We start from the raw sequence: 18,472 nt of genomic DNA on the forward strand, positions 1-18,472 counted from the left end.
CCAGTGACATGCAGTGAGGTTCATTGTTGGTGAGATACTGACTACTTTAGTGACAGTTTTACAAGTATATAAACCCAAAAAGGGGAACTTATTCAATTGGCTACTGGTTGTTTCATCTCAACAGGTTCTTCACACACACACATGCATATACACAGAAACATTATCTTGGGTGAAATTGGGTGACGATTTCTATGATTTTATTTGACTAATGTCCTCACCTCTATGCCAGTTTTAGCATAAAAATGTCATCTTTGACAATATCATATGAAGATAGCTTAAGAAAAAATTATTTAATTAATAATTTCTCTAAAGTCTATATTGAATTGTTGTGATATTTTGTGGGATATTAGTCTACATCCTCCAGCTCATTGGCAGTATTCGATTGTGGATAAAAATGAATTTATAGCATCATAAACCTGTCATCTATGACAAAGACATGAGAGTCATAGCTGAAATACTATGTTTTAATTAAATTTAAATTAAAAAAAATATTATTCAAAATCTTTAACCTGCCATATTTAAAGGTCTTAGGCTTTCAACTGGCTGAAAATCTTAATCTAAAGTTGTTTTAAACAATCAATAGATATAGAAAAAATGAATGAACTGATAAATAAATTTAAAAAAAAGTTTAGCAAACGTGGATTTAAACAGTAAAGAGCAAGACTGTGATGGATTACCAGGAAGACGCAGCTGATTAAATGCTCTTAATTTAAAAACGTTTATTTCCTCCTACTGAGGGCAAGTCACCGTAAAGTTTAGCGAGAACTCTCCAGATTAAAATTTTGCTCTAGAGTGAAAAATCCTGAGTGATAGTAAGCTTGACAGCAAAATGATATCAGCTCTGTATTTGTATTAAAATGTTAAGTTACAATGACTTGATCACTTGTCGTTAGATGCATTGCTGTCAGGAAAGACAGACCCGCCTTATGTTGCTTCTGATTAGTTAATATGTCCTGGGGCCTTCTGTGATTGGCATTATTTATGTAAAAGGACTTGGTTCATTATCATGAAAATATAAATATTCAGTATTAAATGGGTCAATATAAGCGTGAGAAAACAAATAATATTTTATTCAAGGCCAAAATGTATTTTTTAAATATTCGATTGTATTTTTCTTAGTCTTATCTCTTTATATACATATCGTTAGATGCATTGCTGTCATATATCTATCTATCTATATATATATAGATAGATAGATATATGACAATGTAAACTAACACTAGACATGGTTTGAGATTGACACTCAATAAAGACTTCTGATCGTCTTCCCCTCGCTTCCTTTAGTAAAGTAATTGCTGCAGCTGTAATTTTCCCCATTTTCTTCTTTCAGAAATTGTCAGATTTACTTTAATCGCACTGATTGTTCAAGAGTTATTGTCCTCAGGGTAACTATTGACAGAATCTCGGCGTCTACCAGCGTGAGCACAACACTCAGTTTTAAGAAGATGTTCAGATTCTCTGGAAAAGATAAACCTACAATACATTATCATCACTAAAGGGTTAAAGCTAAAGTAGATATTCTGTGAATGGACACGTAAATAAAAATAGACAACTCAGGAAACATCACAATGGATGAGTGTATTAAAGATTCTGATATGGTTTAAAGTGAAGAGTCACATCAGATATCATGTAGGCATTGATTTACTCCTGATACCAGAGTGTTCTTTCCACTGTGGGATGTTTTTTTTCAGCTGACAAGAGTCAATCCATGCTTTTGCGGACTGAATAAACTTGTCAGCGTTTTTTGGAGCAGGTTGTTTGTCTGTTGACATGATAACTCCTCAGAATTCCTCGTTCCCAGCTTCATGTCTAATGTGTGAGTGAGTCTGAGAGTGTGCGTCCATATGCATTTGTGTGTATGCATTACCACAATTGTGCTGGCTTGCAAATATGAGGCTGTGGCTATGTTTGGAAGTAAAGAAAAAGTCGTAATCAGATTGTGTGTGTGTGTGTGTGTGTGTGTGTATGTGAGTGAAATATGAAGAGCTGAGTGATTTCATTAAAGCAGTGGAGTGATGGAGCTCATCGCAGCCGCTGCCACCTCAGATTTCTCTTTATTTATCCTCTACCTTAATCCTACAGAAAACAATTCACCTAAGAGCCTCTCTATCTTTCACAGCCTTCACCACCTCCTCTCTACATTTCATTTTATTATGCATATTTATTATGTGTTCAGCTTCACTCTGTGGCTCAGCTCATGTGAAAACATTCTTGGTGATAATTTCTCATGGCAAAAAAATCAGTACTAGACTCCCTTTATGGATTGTACATTCACAAGACAAATATACGTCAAGAATAAGGTTTCTGAACAGAAACTTTGTCACAAGAGTTAATATCAATGCAGACGCAGCTATTTTGTTTGGGATGTTGTGTATATTATGCTAGAAAAAAAATCCAAAAGGCAACTAATGTGTTGACTTGAGTGTGTCTCAAATAGATCTTGGACCTCTATTGTAGTAAGCAGTATGTTTCAGTTTGTACAAAACTCTCTTTTCATTGGAATATTTACAATAGAAAATGTGCTTAAGTTGGGTTTTCACATTAGTTTGCCCCTTAACAAAAGGGTTGGCCTTGGATGTTCCAACTGAAAGAGAACAGAAGTCTAAGGAAAACCAAGAATACACTATGGAGTTCAGTTGACTCGTATGACACATTGTTGGCACTGACATCAATTATACGTTGTCATAATAATCACTATAGTAAATTATGTTGTCAACGAAGACCAGTTTAAGACTCCTAAGAGTTGATTTACATCACAGCCAACCAGCTTACCAGAGACTTCTCATTGTGGAAAGGTGGCTGGATCAACAAGCCCCTATCATAAGATACTTGATGCCTTTTTCAACAGGTGCTTTGCAACATCTACTCATTTTCTGTAGCTGAGAAGTGACACAATGAAAAGAAAGTCGCATGTGAGTCTAAATAATATCGATAAAAATGACAAATCATAAAAAGATTAAGGGGTGATGTTTGTAATTTGAGGAAAACTGAAGAAGAGAAAATACATTTTCAGGGAAGCTGAAACATTTTACCATGCAAACGTGTTTTTGTTGCTGTTACACCTCAACATGCTTAACAGGAGGCATGAATAAAACGCCTACAAGCAGGAACACAATTAAGTCTTTGTTCCTCGGAACATCTCAAGATTGGATGCAGCTAGGGACTTATGTAAGGTACATAAAGTGGCCTTTTAGGCCATGTCAGCAGACATGAAGACATGTAAAGTGAGGAAGCTAAAATGCCTGTCGACCAAAGATAGCTCTGGAATGATGCGTTGAAGAAATAAAAAGAACACCTCATAACATAATTTCTGCTTCCACCTACATACACCAAATTCAGAGGCACTCACTGGAATCTGGCCCGGGCTGCTTAGTGCTAGAGATTTAGCGTCTATTGTTTACATCTTGGGTTGACTATGTTAGACGACAGTCTGGTCATGCAGATGGACATATGTTTAAAAATAATGTCAATGGAGTGTGTAGTCATGAGGAATCACTATAGCTCCTAATTATAATTTATTTGATCAGAATTTCTCAAATGTCAGCATCATAGCGGACCTCTATTCTCACTCTGCCTACACACGTTTAATAGAACCTTAAATAGACTTGAAAATCCTGTCTTATTTATTTGGACCTAAAGCATCCCAGGAGATGTTTAGAAAAGTTTTGAGTTATGGTGACACATTATGAGAACCAGCATTGGCTTAGTATGAGGCGACAATTCTTCTGTTCATAAACATCGTAAATGACTGACAATATTTGTTGCTTAATTGAAAGTGAATAATATTTCTTGAGCCAAACTTTGTGAATCGAGAATTTCGTGGAGATTTAATCTGCAGTGTTATGTTGTAGTGGCCATCAATTCCTAATGATGATCCAATTCTTGCCATCCCAGGACTAACTGGAACCAAAGAAGTATGGTGACTACAGAACAGAGAGACTCAACAACAGAGAGACTCAATGGTGTTCCACAGAACACCATGGAAAACACACACAAATCGGGGAAGAAATCTTAAGGAAATACTAATGCAGAAACAGACAATCATAGAATAAAACACGGGTAAATGATATACTAAATGATAAACTAGAATGAAACTAGAAAACAAAAGCATACAGCAGTAGAGAAACAATGAAGAAGACAACGAAAAGCGTGGAGAGGATCAAATTCACACTGGGTTTAATCCAGCAAAGCTCAAAGAACACCAGGAATAATAGGGAGAGGATTATGTTACCAGTATAGGGTGATACATTTGGATGAACTGACACCAAGGACTTTAACCCAGAAGCCTTAGTAAAAGGCTCACATACAGAATAATGAAACAAATGGAAGGAAAACAGCATACAAACTAATAAAAATGTGAACTATTTGAACAATAACACCCTTTGAATGCCAAATAATGTCAAATAATAATAATAATAATAATAATAATATATTACAATGTATGCTGTATTTTACAGTAAGAATCTTGATTAAGCATTTGCATCTGCACAGAGGCTAATGAATAAAACAAAATCAACACAAGCTACAGGCAAACCACGGCAGATCGTACTATAATCATAGTTAAGATTGATTTAGATCAACAATCAATCACACAAAGGGTCTACTCTGGATGCACTGCAAGAAATCAAATGTTCCACAGAGGGTTTACTGCATCACAAAGAAAAGGAAAAAAACTCTTTAATTTCTGTTCTATTGATATTTTCCTGTATGGAAGGAGTTTTATCTGAAACAAAGACCGGGACTTTCTTTAAAGTTCATTAGCCTGTAACTCTTGACATGTTAACATTCTTATATTGGTCTGTCTGTCAACTAGTGAAAACTATAGGTATATTACCAAATCATCTTGTTCGTAAAAATCAGCCGAAATTATCTGAAAAACATTTGAGACTGCTCCATTAAAATAATTCCTATATTTAACAGTTCCTATGTGCAAAAATATGTGGGTACCACTATTTTTTTTCTGGCATTTTATAAGTAAGTAAGTCATTTTTATTTTTATTTTTTTATTTGTATAGCGCTTTTCTAGACCAGGGTCACAAAGCACTTAAACAATCAAAACAATACTCAATAAAGTATATACTTTAAAGGTCAAGATAAAACTGAGAACACAACAGGAGTTCCAGAAAATCAAGGAAAAGCCTGAACAAATAGAAACGTCTTAAGACGTTTCTTGAAGGAGTCAGTAGACTCCATCAAGCGCAAAGAAACATTTCCAAGAATTACAAGTAATTTGATGTTTAATGCTAACCGTAAACATCATAGCAAATTTCAGGAATTTTGCAAATCAAGCAAAAGAAGAGCTGAACGTTTCATGTTTTATTTTGTAGTCTTGCTTCTGTTTTGTTTTTCTCTGTGTTGATAGAGACTGGAATGCAGACATTGAGTTTGGTGACCCTGAATGAGGCGCCAAGGATCTCGTCTCCAGACAATATTATATTCCACTTTCCTGGAATTTTGATCTGAACCTTGAACTCAGTGTTTTAAGCTTTTCTTCTCACGGTTTTCTCTTTACTCTCTTTTGTGTCTTGTGTGAACTTTTGTCTTGGAAATGTTTGTTTTTTTCATGAAAAGGTTCTGCGATCCCCGTTTCTAAACAACCTGAACTTGAACCTGAACTTGAGTAAATCTCACAATCTTGTTGAAAACAGACAAACACACTACAAAGGATTATTTATTTTGTGTCACGAGGGGGTGTGGACGAACCAAACACAGACATTTTATTACTAATTCGTAATCGCACCATGACATTTAGATTCCATTAACAGTCCTTGTCTCTGATCAATAATTTAATAAGCTGAATGGATGAAGGATTCATCATAATCAATACACAGCGTGAGTGGGCTGGCTCACACTCACACACTGTGTGTGCTTGTGTGTGAGAATGAGGAACGTCCGTTCTTCAAACATACCTTGCAAAGTCACTTCTGAATCGGTGTGGCTTACATTCTTTGGCTGCTTCTTTGGCTGCTCTGAACATCAGAAGATATAAGATCAGCTTCTTTAGTCTTTTTATTTTACTTTAAACCTGCAACCACCTTTCCTAGATAAATATTATGTAAACAGTTGTAATTCTTAGCCCTTTAAAAATGATCTAAAAGCTTATGGCGGCACAAGTCTGTTTGACTTCAAATCTAAAATTCATATTTTTCAGAGAAGAACTCAAACAGTAATAAGACCTACTGTTTATATCCAGAGAAGCTCACAGTGTCCAAGTTATCCTTCTGGGTTTTGAGGATGATATCAATAAATTTCAGAATGGTCGTCATAGAATGAATTCCACAAACGTTCCATATTGTTTATTTGTGAACCTTTGGATGATTATAGTCTCATTCCTTCCTATTGATCATGTTCACCAATCACTTGTGAGAAAACCAGGTGGATCCAACAAACCCGGAGCATTGTTTATTTTTACCATCTTGTCCTTAGGCCTAAAGCCAAAAATCAAGTGTACTGTCATTGACAGTAAGGTGTAGATTTATGAATTAAATAAATAGATCCATTTTTTTTTTCATCTGCAGCTTCAAAGCCCCTATAAGTATTTTTTTTAAGAAATAAAGTGCATTTTTGTTTTGTTTATCCATCCTTTGTTGGTTGACTAGTTCATCTAATATAGTTTCTGATAAGCCTAAAATATTGTAATTATAAAAGGAATGTGAATCTATTTTTTTTAAAGATGTCCATTATTATTAATCATCCCCAAAAAACACCTTTCTTTTTTGATATGTTGATAACTCATGGCATTATTTCAATAGTTCAATAGTTTAGTATAATAAAAAAAGAAAACAGTCATGAAGTAATAGCTTTCAAAAACTATAACTAACTAAAAAACTATACACATTATAATGTGTATTCATGACACGAGTAAGAAACAAAAGTAGGAATACATTAATCTTAATCACATGCAGATGAGCACTTTTCGTGAACCGTTCTATGATCTACATATTAGATGAAATATGCATGACGCAGCAAGAAACGACCTGGGACCAGATTTCCCTCGTGGGTACATCATGCTGCAAATTTGTTCCAGTATACAGACATTTTCACAGTACATCAAATTTTTGTTTGGTTATGAAGTGTAATTTTTTGGGCCTGATCACAGGGCTCTGAACATATGTGGGAGTATGAAAGTTTCAGCGCTGATGGAGAGCCAGCATGAGTCTCACACAGACGGCACAATGTGACAGGGACAGGACTGGGACGGGGGGCTGCCAAGTGGCCGTGGGGACACATCGTACAAGAGCGGAGGTCTTGATTGATGGATTTGACAATAGAAATATCTTTGTTATTCAACTCTTAACTTATTCAAGTGAGAGTCTCAAGAACACAGGAGTTATGATGCAAACATACAATTTAATTTAAAAAAATACAGTAAGACTCCATATTTCAGAACATAATTACAGTTCAAAACCTGTCCTAAATTTCAAGAAATGTCCAAAAAACAAAACTACTTGGGTATATACATTGAAAAGGAAAACCAATAAGAAGAATCTGAAAACAGAACAGGAAGAACAGAGGTCAAAACACTATAAAACAACAACTTAAATACTCAGGAATCTGGGCAAAAAGGCAAAATAATAATTCCAACAAAAGTGAAGAAACACAGAAACACTCAGTTAATAACTTGATCATCTCCGGCGGAGAGAGGGGGAGAAAACAGAAAGAGACAATAAAAGTAAAACAAAAATTGTTAGTTTTTTTCTTGTCCCAAAAATATATCTATAGAAAGAAAATAAAGACATTTAGAATAATACCACATTGAAAATATATTTCCATAGTTTTATATTTAACACTTGTTTTGTCTCTGGGTCAAGATAACCGACCCTCTACCACTGCATATGTATTTATAGAAGCCAGGGAGTTCGTTCATGTTGACCTGATGACAACACAAGGGTTAAATAAATATGTAAAATAATACGTGTATGGAACAAAATAAACTCATTACACAATTACACTTGAATTCATGATATATTGCGACATCCGTTTTTCTTCATCCCATATTCCCTCTGATGTAAGAGCATCTCACAAAGTGAATGTCCGTAGGCGTGTGTTTGTCATGTTCTGGTATTATTCCCTCAGTGGGTCCATGTATTTATCTCTGTCAGGAATCATTTTTATGTTGGCGAGAGATAATACGGTTTTAATTTAAAAGCCACGGCCCTTCTTCGTTAAACAATTCTGTTTTATTGTCATTTTCCTATTCCAATGAATTACCCTTTTTTAATCTTTCTCATCTTCTGTCGTTCTTTAATGTCCAGTAATCTCACACACATCCCTCCTTTCCGACACTTCCACCGGATTGTCTCCTTCGGCCGAGCCTGCTCAGCTGGTGCCAGAGCAATAATGGGAAGCGTCAAGTAGCGACAAATGAACATGTGAGAGAGATGCGCTCAGAAAACAAGGGAGCGTGAGAAAAGAAAATACAAATATGAATACAAATACCCGGGGCCACTTCTCTCAAACATGGACAGACCAACCCGTCAACTGCCACACAGATCTGTGCTCTGTAAACAGATGTTTTGGCCTGAATTGTCGCTTATGAAATGTTACTGTTAGTGAAAGAATAAGAATGAATGTAAAGTCTTCTTATAATTATTGCTATTGTATTAAATTCCCATGACCTTCAACCTTCCGGAATAAGTTTACGAGACAGGAAAGACTTATCTTAGAGAAGTGAACAGTGGCATCTGTGAATGCATCTTACCAAAGACGTTCTACAATATTTCTGATCACTTATTTTCCTTTACCTTCAGTTCTAAAAGTAACTAATGTGAAAACCCAGGCCCTTGATTTACTTGTTTTAGTTCTCAGCGAACAAGAGGTAACAAGAGTGGAGTCCATTATGACGTAATGATAGGCTTCACTCCTCCTGCAGCCAGATGTAACAATACCCTGCTTTGTTTATACAACAAGTCCCTTGAAGGTGGAGACTTCCCAGATTGATGACACACAGTGACACACATCGGTGCTTAACCAATAACAACAGAGTGGGTGTGGATATAGTAAACAAGATTATAGCTTCAAATAAACCAAGTGTTTTCAATGGGTGGGGCTCAGCCAGTCACAGTTAACAGCTGTTTGGTTCTGCTCAAGGTTTCTGCCTGAAAAAAAAAAGATTTTTTTTTCCCCCTTCGGTCTTTATAACTGCAAATCTTCAATAAAACATATTAATAGACATTTTGTTGGAAGTAACACATTTGATTTTTACCAGCGGGATATACAGTACTCACAAAACAACCAGTCATGCACATACAGACAATTAAAAGTGCACAAAGGAAACCCACACAAGCACAGTTAGAACAGATCAACTCCATGCAAAATAGACCAATTTTAATGAAGCTACCTGAAGCCGAACTTGAACTTAAAACCCATTTGTTTCTCAGATTAATTGAAAACATGTTTTAAGAGTCTGTGGAAAATCATCTTTATTGTTAAAAAAAACTTTGATTGACCAATCATAAAACATTTATAGGTTTTTTCGTTCTTAATTAAAGATCTGTGAGTACAGAAGCTGGTGGTCAACAGCGAGTTGTTGGATGATTATTTCCGAAGTCAATTATAAGGAAATGACAGAAACACTTGCAAACTCAATAGGGACGTTGGCCTCCACTCTTACTCACATCTAATGGACTTTTTATCCATGTTCCCTTAAGCAACCGTAATATCAGAGTGAATAATTGATTAAGTGCGTCTTCATGGTGCATGAGAGACCTAGTGCCATTAAAAGATAGACGAGTCTGTCTTTATGTCTACGTTGAAGCCCCAAATTGTATATTTTTTTAAAAGCCTTTGGAAAGAACCTTCAGACTTGGGAATAAAACTGGTCACTCAGGTAGAAGCCCAACAGTCAACAACTAGGCTGCACTGTAAAATAGTTCACATCTAATAATCAATTTATCTGACATCAATTTTCCATATAGTTTGTTAGTCATGATGAACTGTTAAAGTAGTCAAGGTAAAGACAACATACCCATAAATGTTTGCCTTATCTTTAAACTACCAAATTATTTATTTTTTTACCCTTATAATATCATATATATGATATCATATAAAAACTCAGGGGTTAAAAACAGTGAGAATTTGTGTTGTTACATGATATTAGCAAAGAAAGTAAACTACTCACTAACAGGGCTTTACGTCTTTTGTTTATTTTGTAGATTGTTGTGAACTCAAGGGGGCGCAAAGACAAGAGGAAACAGAGCAAAAGTATGAGCAGAAAGTGCTGGATGTAGCTAAAAACCAAACAATATATTCAAAGATAAATTACAAAATAAAGCATCATTCAAACTCACCTGTACTATGCATGGAAGTAAGATGGACACAGATGATTATTCTGAACTGTAAGCTGGACCAAGCCTCCCGAGTGAGCACTCCAATCCTCAAAAAGAAAAAGGGGTCGGGGTACAAGATGGGATCAGAGCACGTCTAATTTGAAACAAGGATTGGAACAAAGAGTGTGGAACATTGCTGAGACCATTTTTCTTCTTTGCAGGCATAAATGTTGCTCATATAATTGATCGATGATTGACTTGAGCAAATGACATCATCACACCCCCTCCCTTTGTATGTTAGACTCAATCAAATATTAAAGCCGGCTGATTAAAAGTGATTTTTCTTTAAGTACTTAAAAGGGGCATCAGGTTTGTGGCTCACAGAGAAATGGATTGAAAAGGCTGCTCTGGAGAATTGATGAAGATACATTTTAAAACGAGAGCTCCTTCATGGAACTGAACAACACAAGCTAGGATTAGATTGTTGGGATTGACTGTGACATTTGCTGAATATTTACCCATTTTGAGTGCTTTTTTTCTTCTGTATTAGTTTATCATCACCTCCAATGTGGCCTCTAATATGGATGGCTTGAGGAGTTTGATGTGTTGTGGATCATTCTTCACTGAATCTTATCAGTCTCAGAGAAGCATGTTGTGCTGTCGGTCAGACTTGACAGGTGGAGTCAGTCAATATAAAACTTTAGACAGACAAACACCTATTTAGACAATCTGAGTTGACAGCAGACCCAGGGCAGAAATTCAGTTCACAAATAAAGTCAAAAAACGAAAAGGAGGCAAAGGCCAGTGTTGTGTGGGATAGTTCACTTTCTACGTGAACTAGATCAAAGTTGAGTTCACCGATTAAAAAATAAAAAAAGTGTAAATACTTTTTATTAGCCAAGTTCAGACGTAGAGAATGAATCAAGTGTGGAAATGTGTCAGTCCGACAGCTGAGGGAAAAAGCTGTTCCTCAGGCTGATGGTCTGCTCTGGTTGGTCAGCAGTGTCTTCATAGATGAAGGTGAAATAGTTTATGTGCAAGGTAGGTGAAGTCATGATTGTGGTGGCCTTTCTTCTGTAGCTGTAGATATCCATGATGACGTGGAGGTACTGTTTGGAGGATCAGCTTGGTCGACTGGACGACTTGGAATCAAGCAGGTCTTAGTGTGAATAGCATAATTTGAGCCACACAGGAAAAACCAAAGGAAGCTTGAGAATCAGACGAGGGCTTCAGGTCGATATAGGGTTCTTGAGGCATCGGGTGATCCGGTGTTGATTTCTCCGGCAGAAGCATTCTTCATGCAGGTGACTGACAATAGCACCGGTACTTTCTGTTTGTACGTATTTCCTAGTACTCATTGACAAAATACCAATAAAGGTGTCTAAAAATGTAAGTAAAACTTCTTATAGTCACCAGCTTCAGCCTTTCTTGCAGTCAGGCTGCACAGAGAAGACAGATGAAGAGGTTTAGTGTTAGTATGAATTGGGTCAGAGAGATCTTAAATTAGCACGTGCTTGAGGTAATTAACAATAGCGACGATCTGACCGAAACAGATGTCTGCCAGCTCTTGTTAGTGTTCCAGTGAAGTTTGAATCAAAGTGCGGGGAGAGTGAATGAAAGAAGATTCAGCTGGCCACACAGTGATGAAGGCAGAGCGCTGATGGAAACATAAGGACAAATGAGGCAGATAGAACCAGGAACAGAATATGTAAAGCAGGGAGAGTGTGCAAGTGTGTGATAAAGAGGTGGAACAAGTCAGGTGACTCAGAATAGACTATTGAAGGATTCTGTGGGACAACACTTCATTTAGCGACTGTGGTGGTTAAATGACGTGTGTGTGAAGATAAGCTTCATAAAATCTGTGTTGACTCAATTTATTGGATTGGAGTGATTGGAATACCAATACAGAAGATGATATTTACTGAGCAAACACTGGCATGCTGTCTTCTGTGTGTGCATGTGTATGTGTGTATATTGTCGCACTAAAACTACAGACCTCATTGATCAAACTGAAACTATTGTTTTACATCCGCACCTCAGTTGTTTAAATTCACCCAAATTATTTGCACACAAAAAAAAGTAGGATTCAAACTGGAAGCATTTCTAGCGGTGTGTGTGGTTGTGTGTACACACTTGCAGTAATGCTCTGCTATTCGGTCGTTTAGCTTGTTGACACTTTGGGGTCAGAGCCTCACCCTGGTGAATGGTGTCGGCTGACAGCGTGGAACCTCTTCATTATCCCACCATAATGTTCTCATTGCCATCGGCTCCTCTGTTCTTGTCCTTCCCTCCCCACGTCTCAGCACCCCATCATTCTTCGACCACAACTCTTCTCACCTGGCCATTTCTCTGAGACCTTCATCACTTTGGGTTTATTATGTTGCACCACCTCTTCCCCCCTTCCCCCTCCCAATCTCTGTATCTTGTGTCCATGTCTCTCTGGATTTCTCTCAAGGCCTTCATTTCATGGATGTTATTGGTTAAACAGTGTCTCGGCTTCAGTTTTACCTTCTTCTTATGGGCCCATTTGAGTGAGTTTATAGCCCTCACTGTGAGGAAAATAGATAACTATAGTTGAAAAAACAAATAAATAAATAAGAAAAAGGGTTCTATATATCCTAGAACCAAAATCCCAAATGGTTAATTTTGTGTTTTGAGTTTTTTACTGTCCCGATATGTATATGGTAAATACGTACCCGGTTGGCACTATTACATTATACACACATACTGTTTCTCTGCTTGCCTGAAATACACACATTCTCATTATTCATCAGTTTGTAAGTGGAAGGGACATTTTAATCATGATTAATATGTGATTAATTTAATTAAAAAATGAAATTGTATTAATCTATTGACAGCCCTAGTTCTTACCATTGATAGAGGTTTCCACGAGTGCACTGGGATGATTGAAACAAATGGAACAGGTCTCATAACTTTTTGTTGTGTGAAATAGATTTTGTGGGACTGTTTCCACTTCTGTAATTATTAAATATACAGTAAAGTCTACATTAAAAAATAAACAATAAAATCAAATAATGCCAATCACCCAAACCTATCTGAACTTTAAGAGGATATTTCAAAAAGGCCAAAAGTATGGTCAGTACAAGACAGTGTTTATAGTTATTTTATCGCACTCTGAGCTTTAAGTATAGACTCCTTAAAATGTTTATAAATTGAACAACCAGATGCTTGTCAAACTCAGACGAATCCAGATAGGAAGCCAAGAGGGCGAGTTTGTGAAGGATTAACAGTCCCCACCCTATAGGAACTTTTAAGGCAGTTATAGGTAGAAATAGCATGACTTGCATTCCTTAAATAGTTGTACAGTAAAGATGCAAGCTGTTTTCCACATGCTCATCTGCATTTGATCTCAAACAACTTTCTGGGCAAGCAGAGTAGTGGTAAGTAGTAATCACAGTAACTAATTTCACTGTTCTTGGTTGTAACATTAGCTCAAATAATATCACAGATTATTTAACTGATTCAAAGTGTGGTAGCCCAAGCAGCCTTTAATTGCATATTCTTTTGTCCAAATTTGTGACATGAGGACATAAAAATAATGTATTCCAATGGCTGTTCATTTTCATGTGGGACCAATGATTAACTACAGTTAACATCTTTTACAGGCCTACGTAACATAAATGACATAATCTTTGGTGAGGGATAAAAATGCAATCATGTAATGATGTATGTGTATTAGTCTATTCTTGTTTGCGCTTGTGCGTGCAAGTGTAACATATTTGTTAATTGGATTTCATCAATAAAAATTATTATTACAGCTACTCATCTGATAAGAAAACAACACATGTGTTTGTGTGTGTGCGCAGCAAAAAAATAAACTACTAGAATACTAGATGGACCAGACCCCGGTACATTTTGAAGATGGAAAAAGGTAGTCTTAGCAAACTAGATATCAGTGATGATGAGGAAAAGACATTAAGGTATTCTCCTCGGTATCCTACAACTGAGTCCCTAGAGATGAATTGAGATACTGTATGAGGCCATCAGGAGAGCCGGAAGGGTATTTGAGAGATGTGCTAGACTTTTATGAGGGTAGTGGGACAGTGGTAAGGTGTGCTGTAGAATGACAAAGATTCAAAGATTCAAGGATTCAAGGATTTTATGGTCATTACACTCAATATGAATGGAGCCAAGTTAGCCTTGGAATGACATCCATACAACCGCCCATAAAACAAACAAAATATTCAAGATGAGAGGATGGTTACATCCACTATGGTGTTAGACACTGATAGACAATGTAAGAAAGAAGTCTTCATTGACCATGATTTACTGATTGTGATTTCTGAGGTTGAGGAGAAGCTGCAGAGAAGATGAATAAAGATAAGTAGACACAATACAAAATATACATGTGTAAATGAAAGGGAGGCATATACAGTAGCCCAGCAAAGCAGAGGGATTGAAAACAGTACTTGTTATTTGTCAGTCATAGAGTAGCACAAAGAGACTGAATGAGGTAAAGAGGTACAGTGAGTGAAACAGGTGGTAATAGATGGCAGAGGTCTTCTGTAAAGAAATAAAGAAATAGAGATGTTTTTTGAAAAGGCAGTGGCAAAGAGGAAATAGAATGATGGAATGGTGTTTTCGCTGTGGGATCAAATGAAAGAGCTTCTGTAAAATAATGCCATGCAGATCCTTTTCCTTAACCAGAACATTGTATCTTTATTCATTTGGTCTGATCTGATCATATACAGGATTATGTTACCATTGTTGTTTCTTGTCAGAGGATAAAACAACCCACACTAGTAATGTTAAGCTAGCAAAAAACACTTTACAGATCACAGAAGGAGGATTTTCTTTTTTCAATTTATTTTATTGACCTGTTGAGTTGTTCCCCCGGAAGGTAGTGTAATGTAGGTGGTAAAGAAAGACACAGACACAGGAATGAGTTTAAGAGAAAATGCTTGTTTAGTGAAAAACGCTAAGTCAGGTAAAAAACACTTCAATGATTGTGGACCCAGAGCAAAAGAAAAGATCTATCGCAGCATATTATTGGACAGTAACCCCAAACAATTGTATCCTGAGACTCAATAGCCTTTCTCAGCACCTCTTGTGCTACTTAGATTATCAGGATGATTGCCTAAAACTAACCTTGGAGCGAGACTGGCTTGTTTTTTTTTACCATTTTGTGCAAGTGGATATGACCTTAGGTAAAGTTAAGCACATGTCAGAATCTTACATATGGTTATAATATAATGCACAGTAAAAATGATCTAAGAACATATAATTAACGTCAATATGAAACATAAGATGAAAATCAGGTGATTAATTCATCTGCTAAATTGATTCTCAAATCCCCCATGATGTAATGAAATAAAGATGAGTTTGGTTACAATACAACAACAAAAATATATCATAAATTAAACCGTTAAGTGCCACAAAATATAACAATAGTAGAAAAAGCAAGAGCTTCAAAACTTAACAAATGTATTTAAAATGAAAAGGTTATATAAAGTGAGCATTTCCTCTAAAATCAAAAAAGGCAAAAAAAACAATAAGCCAAATTCCTTGTTGAAAGAAAACTAAAAACTAAATTCAGTATTGAATGCCAAATCATGCCAACTTTTTTGTAATAACTAAAAAATCTAATAAGCCTATATTGAACATATATTCTGATCAAGAACCATAATTGTGTTACAATATAGTTAAACAGAGCCAGCATCCACTTCCTTGAAAAACCTCTTTAACGAGGTAAAAAGGAAAAGCAGCCCTGTTAATCGGCGACCATGGATGTTGGCACTTCATGTGACGTGTTGTTGACGTACTCCCTTCAACATTGCATCATTGAGTTTGTCCTGCATCATAGGAAAGAGATGAACAGCATTGCGTTCTCTGGACAAAACAGAAACAATACATCTTTAAATCGTACGTGATATTCATAATTAACTGATACTTCTTCATGTAGACAAAATTAACCCCTTCCTTTTTACTACATAAGTCAGAGAGATAGTCAAACACAGGATTAGCTGTACCTTATTCACAAACACTTTTTTTTATAACTTTTTAACTTATTGAATGCAATCTGGAGAGAGCCCCCCTTTGTTCGAGAAAACCGTGCAACAAGAATCACCAAAAATGTAAATCACACCACCTTTATTATTCAGCTGTGTCCTCCCCCTGAGGGACAAATAAAACAACCTAATTTATTTGCATTTAAAAAATGATTTCTTGAAAAACTTTATATTCCAATGTATCTTCAAATAATTTCATTAATCATAACACCCTTGGTATTGACTCTCTTAAATTTGACATCAATGATATGACGTTATCACCTACAAAGTTATTCTAAGCTCAGTTCAATCATTATAATTGATTTTAGATTTGGTTTGAAAGTCTATTGCTGAAGTAAAAGGTTCAATGAATAATATCAATAGAAAAAAGGTGACTATGAGCAACCATTTCTGCAGCCGTTTATTTGTTTAGTTATGTTTTTGGTGTTAGCATTTCTGTTGTTGGATTTCTGGACCTAAGTTTAACCAATTAATAAAAGACTAACTAATACTTAACTTTTTCAATTCATCAATTAAATTTTCCATTCCAAGTTTCACTTTTCGTATTGTGTATTGTATCATTGGCTGCAACTAATGTAGATAAACGTATTCTATTATAATTTATTTAAGAAAAATAAGAATGTAATTGTTAATATGATCAGGTGTCAGTCAGACCTTGACGCAATAGGTCGTCACCTCTGCAAGACTTTGTAAGGTTTAATTCACCAGGGAGTACTGCAGTGATCAACTCATACACGTATGTAAGATACCTGTTGGAGTTTTCTAAAAATACTTCTGTTTAGTTGACTTTCTACTGTTGCAAGGTTAAATTGGAAAACTATAAAACATTTTATGATATTTCACCTGATGTATCCCAAAACGTGTTATCAATTCCCATTTATGATATCACATTTATGGTTTCTGCCATGAAGATGACTTGAATTTATCCACCCGCAACAGAAATACAGTATCTATTTTAGTTTACTCTTTTGCTTATTCTTAACTATTTGCTTTAATTAATATTAATTTGATGGAGATTTCCTCTTTGTCTTTAGATGTTTGGTTCATTAAATTAGAGAAAAGAATGTCATATTGATTTATTTTATTTTATAGATGCTGCAGTTGTTGTTGTCATATCCTTACACACTGATAACAGCAACACTGGGTAAAGAGAGTCCCTTCAAATGTTCTTTAAGCAATTGTTCAAAATTGGAGGTGAATCAATGTTAACTTTTGAAAGTCTAGTTAATGCTACGGGATGGAGAAAACTGTGTTGGCAATATTATAAAATATATTCGAGTTCTGGAGTTATGTCTGACAAAATGATAAGAAAGGGCAAAAAGATATGGAACCATAACCTGATTGGTTGGACGAAGATAGTGAAACTTCCGTTCAGTTTGATTGAGCCACTAATAATAGCATCAAAACCCATGACTTTCTCAAAAGAAAGTTCATCCTGAGGATGCCAGATAGTGACAACCTCAGGATTGATTATAACTGGTGGAACATGAATGAGACCAACCATCTGTTGCGCCCACACTCCACAACAAGGAAGGAATGCTGTCCAGCATAGTCTTGGCTAAAGTATGCTGTTGTACTCACACAGTAATTATGTGTTAAAATATCAAAACACGGATTCGCTTCCGTCGCTCAAACACAACATCACTTACGTCCCGGGTCTTATAGTTCGTTTCGTGGAGAAAGATGAACAATCCAGAGTGTGTAACGGGTCGTTTATTCGCCGCTTCAAGTCAAAGAAAATACAAGCTTTCAATTACGATCGACCAGACTCACTTCTCCTGGCGACTTCACAGATCAATAGCCCCGGGCAGAAAGGTCCCGAGCTGTAAATAGTTCGCTATATTTAAGTCAAAATTCCCGCCTGGGAGGTCGTGTATTTCTGGCCAAACTGTTCTTTCAAGTTCCCTGTGTCACCGATCCCCCATTGAGAGACGTCCTAATTTATCTTCCTATATATCCAATTATTCAAATGTTTTCGGGTGGGGGTCATCTTCTATTCCGTCTTTGGCCCCCCCCACGTTCTTTAATATACAATCTAAAGTGAATTTTCCGGTGTCGTATCTCTAATTCTGTTTCAAACTTGTCTTGAAACAGTGTGAATCAGTCTGGAGTGGAATGTTGATTGTGAATCTGTAGTCAAACATTCCCGCTCTTAGATCAAGCAGTAAGAGTAAT

The sequence above is a fragment of the Callionymus lyra genome, chromosome 9 (genome assembly GCF_982586985.1).
Source record: "Callionymus lyra chromosome 9, fCalLyr1.hap1.1, whole genome shotgun sequence".
Taxonomy (NCBI): Eukaryota; Metazoa; Chordata; class Actinopteri; order Syngnathiformes; family Callionymidae; genus Callionymus; species Callionymus lyra.